General features: G+C 41.0%; 1 non-coding gene across 1 annotated transcript; it reads left to right on the top strand.

Annotated features, from left to right (window-relative positions):
* Nucleotides 1-4,531: 4,531 nt before the first annotated feature.
* On the top strand, nucleotides 4,532-4,640 carry LOC128560626 (small Cajal body-specific RNA 15). Its single transcript, XR_008373102.1, has one exon. It is a non-coding gene; the product is annotated as a small Cajal body-specific RNA 15 (non-coding RNA).
* The last annotated feature ends 6,965 nt before the right edge of the window (nucleotides 4,641-11,605 follow it).

Below are 11,605 nucleotides of genomic sequence, written 5' to 3'. Positions count from 1 at the left end.
ACGGAAGTAACTGCCTATGAAGGGCAAGGTGGTACACTAAGGCCATATGGAAAGGGCACTGGGCCGAGATCAAGAAGCCCCAGATTATGTACCATGTGAGGACAAAGGGCCACACAGGTCTCTCTCTGAGTGGCCTCCTTGGTAGAAGACAAAAACCCAGGAACCAAGCAGTGTCCTCAGCACTGAGTCATTCTACACAATTAGTGCTAGGACTCGCTTGAAAATGAGCCCACTCCACACAGAGATGACACTGATATGTTTGTGATATACAGGGGACAAAACTTAGTCCTGTTCTGGCGTGATTCCTTGTCTCTTACAGGACATGGCTTCTCAGCAGGACATCTATCAACCCACCTTTACACAAAGAAGGCTTTTGGCTACTCATTCTGCATTCAAGCCAAAGGGACAAAACATTTAGTGGGCTATCCTTGCCTCACCAATTATGTTAATTCTTACTAAGGCACTCGGCTTCCATTCTGAGGTACATCAGTTTCCCTTCCTAATACTGATGTGCTGCCTTCCAACCTAATTATTAGGGGGTCTGTAATTACTGCTGAATTAGAAGAAATTGCATTGTGAAATTACAGATGAGATACAATATTAAGGTAAAGAAGAATTGATGTTTTACAAGTAATAGTCAATGGTAATTGCAAAACACCACTTAGAGCCTCACACATAGAAATGGGTATAAATCCTAATGAAATTTGTCCTGGATCCATCTTTAATTACAATATACTTTCAGAGAACAGAAGACTGGGAAGGGCCTACGTGGATCTTGGGATTGTATGAAAGGGAGCTGGGATTTGGGTTAAGTGTAGATTTAAAGTTCTAAGCCTCAGGGTGGCACCTGTGCTCAGTGGGTAGGGTGCCAGCCCCATATACAGAGGGTGGCAGGTTCAAATTTGGCCCCAGCCAGCTAAAAAACAGCAGTGGCAATTGCAACCAAAAATAGCTGGATGTTATGGTGGGCACCTGTAGTCTCAGCTACTCGGGAGGCTGAGGCAAGAGAATCGCTTAAGCCCAAGAGTTGGAGGTTGCTATGAGCTGTGACACCACGGCACTCTACTGAGGGCAACAGACTGAGACTCTATCTCAAAATAAAATAAATAAAATAAAATAAAGTTCTAAGCCTCTTAGTTCTAGGTCATATTCAAAATGTAGGTTGCATAGTCAGGAGACCCCTTGAACAACTGTGCAATTTCAACTCATTCAACTCAACTTTAAGAGACATTCTATTAACAGTCCAAAAACAGTATTGCAAGTAGCTACTGCTGACTCATACTTCTAATAAAGTTTCTATACAAAAAGAAGTTGAGTTTCTGTTTCAGTAATTAGGCTGCCCAGAGTCACTGTAAGTCACAGGTCTGACTCATCTACCCTTTTGGATACCTGTGACCCAGGAATGACCCCAGGCCAGAAAGGCTGGAAAGAACTATTGCCTCACTAACATACTGAGAGGTCTTAACAAACCACAGGGAAGACAACAGCCCGAGACTGGACCAGAGCTGACCAGCCTCTGGCAGCAGGCTCTTTGTGAGGGACCCCAGCAGGTCAGGTTGCCCATTTCCCAACACCCTGAGCAACAACCTGGAAAGTAAAGCAATAGCAACATATTTGTTGGAGTTAGACTGGTCCTCCATAGTAACTTCATAATTATGTGTGTGACTAGTTACATTAACTAACCAAAGTGACTAAGTGTGAAACCACCTATATTAAAATTATACAAGAAAAAAACATATATAAGGCCATAAGAAAGGAACTATGATAAGTCAAAGTCTGATTTCTACAGAAGTATAGATATAGCCAGAAGTTAACCAGTCATTGTTCCCTAAATTGCCTACTACATATCCCTGAAAGGGACAAGACTGGTGACTTCCCAAATTGCTTCTGTAGATAATATCACTATTGTAAAACTTAATACTGATATTTGAGATATTTTCCAGACTCTTCCTTCAAGGGGACCAACTGATGTCAACTTGACCAGTGACCGTGCATGGGAACCATTCCAACAAATACACAAGCCTCTTTCCAGGGACCGTCTGAGCCAAGAAGTCAATTTCTGCTTCCCAAGCCAGTGAGTTCATCCCCCAGCCAGACTCAATTCCCTAGCCCTTTTTTCACTACAGCGCCTTTAGAAATCTTAGCCCCAGAATTCTTTAGGAGGTGGATCAAGACATTTCTCCGATGTCCTCATTTGGCACCTTGTAATATTAAACTCTTTCTCCTCTGCAACTCTTGTTGTCTCAGTATATTGACCTTTGTCTGGACAGCTTGCAAGGGACTCACTTAGACAATGAGCAACTGTGAGCAAATCATTTTACCTCCAGGAACTGAGTTCCGATACTTGTGAAATAAAGGCCTTGGGCTGTGTAACAACAGTAAACTATAAACTTTTATTAAGATTTGTACTGTTTTCTACATATAAGAAACATGAACTATAAATAATTTAGGACATTAAGCATTAAGAAAAAGTCTAGGTCTGGTTCATCTAAAACTCCCTAAGGTATTTCCCAAATGATTCCATGAAGTCAATCTTGGAGTTATAAAGAGGCTTAACTGTTATAGCAACTTTAATAAAACCTCCAATATTGTTTGTTTTAAGTTAGAAAAAAGTTTCAGCATTGAGTAAAAAGTTGAGATTATAAAAAGAATTCATTTGAAAAACACCTGATATTCTCTGACAAAAATAGTTCTATGCAATATTATAATTGATTTGGTGTCTAGGATTTGCTGTTTAGAATTAAATGTGGATTTAATCCTAAATTGACTTCTTCAGTAGGTAGGCTCCGTGAGGGTCAACATCTTTTATTTCTTGTTCAGTCCCAACAACACCTAATTCAGCAGTCTAAATATAGTCAGCAGTCAATACAAATTTAATTATGACTAAATCTAGGCAGTCAGAGAGAGAAAAGACATTGCTACTTGTTTGGACAAGCCTCTCTGATTAAATGCCACTTTTGTCTTACTAGCTAATCAGTCAGTAGACCTAAGTGTGGGGCTTATTTGCTCTTCTTCCTTAAAGGTCAGTGGCTGAAAGTGAGATCCACAATGATCATATTAAAAGGATTTTCTTTCTTTTCTTCTTTTTTTTTTTTTTTTTTGAGACAGAGTCTCACTATATCACCCTTGGTAGAGTGCTATGGCGTCACAGCACACAGCAACCTCAAACTCTTGGTCTTAAGCAATTCTCTTGCTTCAGCCATGCCAGTAGCTGGAACTACAGGTCCCCACCACAATGCCTGGCTTTTTGTTGTTGTTGTTGTTATTGTTGTCATTATTGTTTACCAGGCCCTGGCAGGGTTTGAACCCACCATCCCTGGTGCATGCGGTTGCTGCCCTAACCACTGACCTGCAGACACCAAGCCAAAAGGATTTTTATGTGTACTTCATTGAGAAGATTAAATGCCCAGGTGCCTCCAGTGCTGGGCCTCATACCTCACAGCAACCTCAAACTCTTGGGCTCAAGTGATCCTCTTGCCTCAGCCTCCCAAGAAGCTGGGACTAAGGTCCCCGCCACAATACCTGGCTATTTTTTAGAGATAGGGTCTCAATCTTGCTCAGGCTAGTCTTGAACTCCTGAGCTCTAGCAATCCACCCACCTCAGCCTCTCAAAGTGCTAGGATTATAGGCATGAGCCACTGCACCGGCCTATTCTTAATGTCTTAACATTTCAACAGCAGCACCAACACCCAACATGTTCATTGTCAAGTCCCAGTTACGTTCTAAAAAGGTAACTGTTACATATTGTATTAGAGTTCTGCAGGGAAACAGAACAAATAGAATTGAAGTGTAAGGGAGAGGAGAAAGAGAAGGAAAGAGAGGCTGGAGGCTGGGGATGGAAGAGAGAGAGGGAGACAAATTTTAAGGAATTGGCTCACAAGATTCCAGAGAGCCAGGAAAGAGTTGATGTTGCAGCTTGTGTCCAAAGGAAGACTGGAGGCAGAATCCCTTCTTCCTTAAGGGACTTCAGATGTTTCTATTAAGGCTTTTGATTGGGTGAGACCCACCCACATCATAGAAGGTAATCTGCTTTACTTAAGGTCTACTGATTTAAATATGTATGGACACCTAGAAAATATCTTCACAGCAACATCTAGACTGGTGTTTGATCAAATATGTAGGCACTGCAGCCTAGACAAGTGGACACAGAAAGTTTACCATCGCACATATCAAAATGGAAAAAGATTTTGACCATTCCAGTCATCTTCTGAAAGTTCTCTGATTTCTTTCATTATTTAAAATATTCTTCAAATAAGCAATAGTTGGCTTGGCACCTGTAACTCAGAGCTAGGGCACCAGCCACATACACTGGAGCTGGCGGGTTCAAACCCAGCCCAGGGCCTGCTGAACAACAATGACAACTGCAACAAAACAAATAGCCGGCGTTGAGGCGGGCTACTGTAGTCCCAGCTACTTGGGAGGCTGAGGCAAGAGAATCGCTTAAGCCCAAGAGTTTGAGGTTGCTGAGCTGTGTGTTGCCACAGTATTCTACTGAAGGTGACAGGGTAAGACTCTGTCTCAAAAAAAAAAAAAGAAAAGAAAAGAAATAGTTAATCGCTTTTAGCCTCCTAAAGGAAAAGGTAGATAGAACAGGTCTTGTTTGTAAAATAAATTCAAGATCTACTTATCTACCAACAGCAATAAAAAAAAAAAATAGTTAATCATATGCTAATGATTTTCTAATTTTGGAAATAAAAATAACTTTCTGTGGTCTTTCATCGCAAATGTTCATTCTCTCCATAACTGCATTACATGAGTGCTCAGCATACCTGGAAGAAAAAGCAGGGTTTCCAACCCTCAAGAAGCCTGCAGTCTGAGAAAAGAATATTACAGGGTTATATGGTTTTCACAAGGACAAAAAAGGAAGTAAAGGTTGATAAGAAAATTGGTACCTGCATACATAAACCCTGTTTCCTCCATGTGATACACATGTCCTCATTGTAGCATGGTTAGAAATGTAATTTTCCTGGGAGCTGAATTTGGGGGCATGTGACCAAAGAAGGCTTAGAAACTCATCATCCCATCCTCATCTCCCGAGGATACACTCAGTCAAATAGATTTAAGTCTCTCAGTACCAATTGTTACCCCTTCGTGGCAGTTTCTCTTCACTTCTGCTTACAAGTTTACATTTCTCTTCCAACTTTATGTGCATTAAGCTCCAGATTTTAAAATAGACTTCACAGCTACATCTGTGGTTGACGAAGCTTTGTCTAGGGATGGAACAGACAGACACCAAAGCGAAGCCTCCCTGCTGGTGATAGCATGGGGATGTGATTATACAGCACTGGCACTGGCTACTCAGAGCCTGAGAGGTGTTAAACAAGCTTAGGCTTTTAACTAAGCCTTTATCCTCCAGGCACTACTGAGAAACCGTTGCCAACAGGAAATGAATTCCAGAAACTGGTATGCCAACTAACATACTTTCTGGAATTTTGAGCATTTGACACAGGTTCTGGAAGGCCTTCCTTTCCTCATTGATGTTAGTAGTGGGAAGGGGAAGAAGGGCTGGAGAGAACAAAAGGGTTCTCTCTCAGGGACAGAGATGTTCAGTTCTAAATCCTAGACACCACTGTTTGTTTTCTAGACCTGAGTTCTAGACCCCATCAAAGGAATAAGGAAAGCTATCATTGGTTTTGTTCCTACTAGATGTGTTCCTCTCTCATCCTAACGCAAAAGCCTTCCACCACTATTCTTTCCAGATTTGTTTCTTTACTCCGGAGCATAAGCCCCATTCCTGCCTTAAACCAGGACACAAGCGTTGAAAAATCCTACATTCTACCCTAAGTGTGAAGGGCTCTGGGTTTTAGATGGTGCCAGACATGTCTGTAATGCTGTCTGAAGTACTGGGGAAAGGAAACACAAATAAATTTCTCCATTATTCTCCTCACATGCTTAAAATTCCAGTGCACTGTTAGATCCAAGGATGGTTCAAAATGAAAGTTCCAGGGAAAATGGAATTATTAAAAAGCAAAGCCTGAGGCATATTCCATTTAATAAAGCTACAAAACAGCCTCAGATTTTGAAAGTAGAAGAAAAATGGTTAGGATAAGACATATTCTCCTGCTTTTTAAATGGCCTCACATAGTCTTTATGTATTCTGAAATTAAATGTTTTATTCCATTTAGATGACTTCTGCATATTAACCATCAGTTTGGAATGTGACTCGAGAGAAAATTGTGTGCTTCTTTTCCTATGTTTTATTCAGAGGAACTGTCTTAGCTCAAGTCTTTAAAAAAAATCACTGAAGGTGAGAAGCAGGAAAGAGGGGGAAAATGTTTTTTAAGAGGACCTTTTTTGGGGGGGGAGGTATAAATTGCCTCTAAAAACTACTTCAGTGAAATTAAGAAATTTCAATTCTTCCTATTCTTTGGCAAACAAAGAAAAAATACAGGATAAGTTTTATCTCTCACCAAAGGCCCATCTCATGGAAATTGTAATCAGAAGAATGCTTCAGGGGCCTTGAATCCCAACAAGGGGACTTGGTGGGATGATATAAATATCTTTGGGGGTCAGTCTGGGATGCCTAATGCATCCATCCACAGCAGGGGTGAGTCTCAGCACCCAGTGGGGCTAAGAGCTGGTATGGCCCCTCCTCCTCTACCATGACAGGATGAGTGGCGCCATACGCAGTTTGAAAGTAAATTTAAAATAATTGCCTTTTGCAAATATTTGGGAATTGTGGACTATCTCTCAAATCAAGGTAATTTTGCAAAGCACAGTGGGTTGCTGTACAAATGCTTCTCATTGATTCAAGATCAGCCTACTTCCAAAATGCTGCTTAAGGTTGATGCGGGAGATAGCATTTTGTTAAGCCAATGCTATTGGGCAGTATAATGCGCAGGTGGGTTTAAACACAGGCAGAGATGAAGTGAGAAAAGTTGAGAAGGGGAAAAGAGAATCATAAGAGGTAAAAGGTGAGAAGCAGGAAGGAGGGGGGAAATGATTTTTAAAAGGACCTGCTTTTGATGGAGATATAAATTGCCCCTAAAAACTACTTCAGTGATCATAGGTTCCTGTGAGCAAATTAGGCAACACAAGAGTGAGCTGAGGAACAGGCCACACATCCTAATCCTCCACTAATCTAATAGTAATGCCTTAGGCAAGTCGCTAACTTTCTGTGTACTTTTCTTCTAAAGCTCAGGATAACTGATGTTTGCAAAGTAAAATGAAAATAAAGATTGAGATTTTACAGCTAGCTGTGAATTCAGCCAGAATTACTAGTAGGTTTTTTTTTTTCTCAGCTCTATTCTTCTTTCTCCTTTTATCTTTGTCATTAGTTTTTAATAACTATTCATTATTTTCTTAGTAAGGCCCCAAACTTGATTTCAAATTAGAGTCAACCCCCAAAGCAAATCAACCAATAACTAACTAAACACACCAAAATTGCTCAGAACATATCATGTTAGAAAATTCATCAATGCATTTCTTCAAGTTTAAGCAGTTTTGTCCAGGAACTAGGAAACCAATTACATTTTTAAGTTCCATGTGCGAGGTTATATATACATGGTCTGACTGGGTTTTGTCCAGCCTTGGTAGGTAAGTGCAGCTTATCTCATTTTACAAATAAAGAAACATTTTGATGGGCTTAACTGCCTATATTCTTATTGCTGATGAATTTCGGAAGAGTGATATAAACCCACATAGCTGTCCAAATTGATCCTCCTTCCATTAATCCCTCATACCATTTCCCAATTCAGAGGTAGTATTCTCTGAAACAATTCAGGAATCTCCTCAGAAAAATGTAGTAACTTTTGATAAACTTGCTCTTAAAATTCATGTATTGCTGGGCACTGTGGCTCACACCTGTAATCCTAGCAGTCTGGGAGGCAGAGGTGGGTGGATTGCCTGAGCTCAGGAGTTCGAGACCAGCCTGAGCAAGAGAGAGATCCCATCTCTAAAAATAGCTGGGCATTGTGGCAGGTGCCTGTAGTCCCAGATCCTTGGGAGGCTGAGGCAAGAGGGTCATTTGAAACCAAGAGTTTGAGGTTGCTGTGAGCTATGACGCCACAGCACTCTATCCTGGGGCAACAGAGTGAGACTCTGTCTCAAAATTTAAATAAAAGATTTGTGTATTAGTTGGGCTGAGTGTAGTGGTTTATGCCCATAATACAGACACTTTGGGAGGCCAAGGCAGGAGACCCATTTGAGGCCAGGAGTTCAAGACCAGCCTGGGCAACATGGAGAAACCCTGTCTTGACAAAATTTTTAAAGAGATACATGTATTAAATGATTAATAGGGTGGATTTACTAGTTATGTCACTGAGGGCAAGTTACTCAACCTTCCTGTGCCTGAATTTCCTCATCTGTAAAGTTAGATTAATATGGGTAACCTCACAACAACAAATAAAGTGATGGAACAGAATAGAGAACACAGAATCACATCACTATGTCGGCTCCCTGATTTGAGACAAAGGTGATACCTCAGTGAAAGGGTGGTCACATCAATAAATGGGACTCAGCTAATGTGATAGCTATAAAAAAAAGTCTTACTATCTACTTTACATCACACCTCAGTCAATTCCAAGTGGATTGAAGACTTACATATGAAACATAAAGCAATAATGTCTTTAGGATAATAACAGAACAAGCGAAGATTTCTTAAACAGAAAAGGAAAACTGCTATGATACAGGGGGAAACCCTCATAAATGGGACTATAACACAAATTAGACCCTAAGGTTAGGATCATGAAAGGCAGCAGTAAGCAATTGAATAGGTAATCCACACACTAGAGGAGGATTTTTGCAATATATACCACTGAGGTGAATCCCAAATCTAGAACACCTAACGTCTATGTAAAAGCCAGATTGTTGTGAAAATTTAACAAGTTAATAGAAGTTTAGTGTAGGATTTGGCATCTAATACCCATCTGCTCAAAGTATATTATTATTATTACCAATCAGAACCAAGGTCCAGGACCAGCCTGGGTTCCACTTCTGTCCTATTACCAGCCTACATGTCTCAGGATTGTGGCTTGGAAAACATGGTAACCAGAGCAGTCAGGCACCAAAAAGGTAAACCTGTAGAATGGAGTTCAGAATATGTGATTTACCAATGGGGAGGGTAACATTTATTTGCCTACTATTTCAGTGTTTAGCATGGCCTTCTACTGCTGTGTGCTGATAGCAAAGGTATAAAGCAAGAAGTAATGTTCCATCTGAATGCAGCCCAAAGATCAGAGCATGAGGGGCTCACGCCTACCCTTCCCTCCACCCTCAATACACTACCCGCTCACATTCCTCTCAGGCCTGCAGGACCTCCATGCCCCACAGAGCCTGCTGCCCATGAGGCCTAAGCTCTTACTGAGTCCTCACATGAAGAGTGGTCTGAAGCTGACTCCTTCCAGACAGACCAGAGTCTTCCATACACAGTATTTGACCTCTCCTAAGTCTTTCTGGAAGGAGGGCCTCTACATCCCCACGTCTAACCTAAAGTCTTCAAGGACTCATTCTCCTAGAGTCTTGCAGTTCCCACAAACTGGACATGCCTTAAACTTTGTCATCACATGAGGAACAACTGCTCCTCTGAAGTGATCAATTCAGGCATCACACTCTTTAACCACAACCTCATGTTCTTTTAATTGCCTTTTATCCACTCCCATGACATTGATTTTTTTTAACTTTAAGCTACTAGTCAGTGAATCCCTTCATGTCTCAATTATTACCACTGTTTTGGGCTGAGTGTGTCGCTCCAAAGTTTATATGTTGAAGTCCTAAACCCTAGTTCCTCAGAATATGACTGAGTTTAGAGATAGAACCTTTAAAGAGGTAATTAGGGGAAATCAGGTCACAAGGGTAGGTCTTAATCTAATACAACTGGTGTCCTTATATGAGGAGGAGACTAGGACACAGACAAGCACAGAGGAAAACAGCGTGAAGACACAGTGAGAGAAGACAGTCATCTGCCAGCCAAGGGAAGGCCCCTGGAGAAACTAGACCTGCTGAACTTCCAGCCTGCAGAGTTATAATAAAGCACATAACTGTTGTTTACACCATGCAGTTTATAATATTTGGCACAGTAGGCCCAGCACACTAACAGAACCACCTTCCACACCTGCTTCCCTCTCGGTCTGATCTGCCATCTGTGACTGTGCACCACTCTCTTCCTATGTCCTTGCACTGCTGTCCTTCCAGTTCCCCAGCCTAGTAAATCCCAACCTTAGATGAATATGACTGTCCATCTTGTCCATGCCGGCATCTAAGCAGCTGCATGTGGTTGGAGGAAATCACAGCAGCATGCTAATTGATGAGATTTTAAAGTTGTAGCTCACATCTCAATCAGGCACTCTACAGTATTTCCCAAATTAGGCTTATTTCCATATCTGGTGGAAGAAAGAAATTACCTTCCACATCTCCTCTTGCTCTTGACACTTTATTTTGCCTCCTTCTCAGTGAAAAGGAGTCATCAGACAACAATCCTCAGTGAAAAGGAGCCATCGGACAACAATATCAAGCCAACACATGGCTCTGTTCCTCACCACCTGCACCTTCTTCCCAGATGCTGGACAGAAGCAGTGTCTGGCTAACTCCCCCACTTGTGCTGTAGATCATACACTCTCCCTCATCCCAGGAACTTCTTCCTTTCCATTATGTCTTCCCTCTCATATATCAACCTCTCCTCTATACAATTCCTTTCCAAATTCCTTTCCAATGTCATTTGAACATAAACAAGTCTTTTCCATTAAAAACAAAACAAATAAAAAAAACCAGCCTTCATTTCATGTGGTAGAGTGATTCCCCCCAAAATGTCTCCAATTCTTTGTACCTACTGGTGTGCTTAGCAATCAGCCTTTCTAGCGTTCAATCCCTTTGTCTATTCCCTGAATTCTGGCTTACTTTGTGACTTGCTTTAGTTAGTAGGATGTGGCAGAATAATGTGCCAGTTCATGAATAGGTCACAAGAGATCCCACAGATCCTTGCTTTCTCTTGGAGCCCTGCGAATAGCGTGTTGGCTGAGAGAAAGGTGGTCCAATCACCTTCACCTCCCCAGCCAGTGAAAAATCAACTCCCAAAACTATGAGTAGGGTCATCCTAGATCAGTCCATCCTTGGCTGATTCCAGATGCATGCATGAGCCCAGCCAGGCCCAGAACAGCACAAACATCTGGCTCACTCATAGACATTTGAGTAATAACGTGTGCTTGTTGTTTTGAGTTTGGTGTTATCTATTACTATCTATTACATAGTAATAGATAACTAATACACCTCTTGTTCCCTTTCAGCTAACCCTGTCTTTTTCCTCTTAACTCCAAGCCAAATTTCTTGTGTCTCTTAAGATTGCTGGAAAACTTGAACTTTTAAATTAATACTTTTTATTATTCTGAAAAATTTCTAGAATTTTATTCTAGAAAATTCTCAGCTGTTATCACTTTAAAAAAATTTTTTCTTTACCTCATGTCCTTTTGTCTTCTCAACCTAAGATTCCAGTTAATCTCATATTTCTGACTCTATCTTTCATGCCTGTTACCTTTTTCTTCATATTTTTTGATCATCTTTCTTCTTGGTTGTATGCTAGAGGATGGCTTCTGATGATCTTTTAGTTTTCTCTCTTTCACGACATGTAATCTGCCCTTATCTGTGTGTTACTTTAAAAAAAACTTCATTGAGA

Source organism: Nycticebus coucang, chromosome 11 (genome assembly GCF_027406575.1).
Source record: "Nycticebus coucang isolate mNycCou1 chromosome 11, mNycCou1.pri, whole genome shotgun sequence".
NCBI lineage: Eukaryota > Metazoa > Chordata > Mammalia > Primates > Lorisidae > Nycticebus > Nycticebus coucang.
This window is presented reverse-complemented; position numbering and strand designations above follow the sequence as displayed.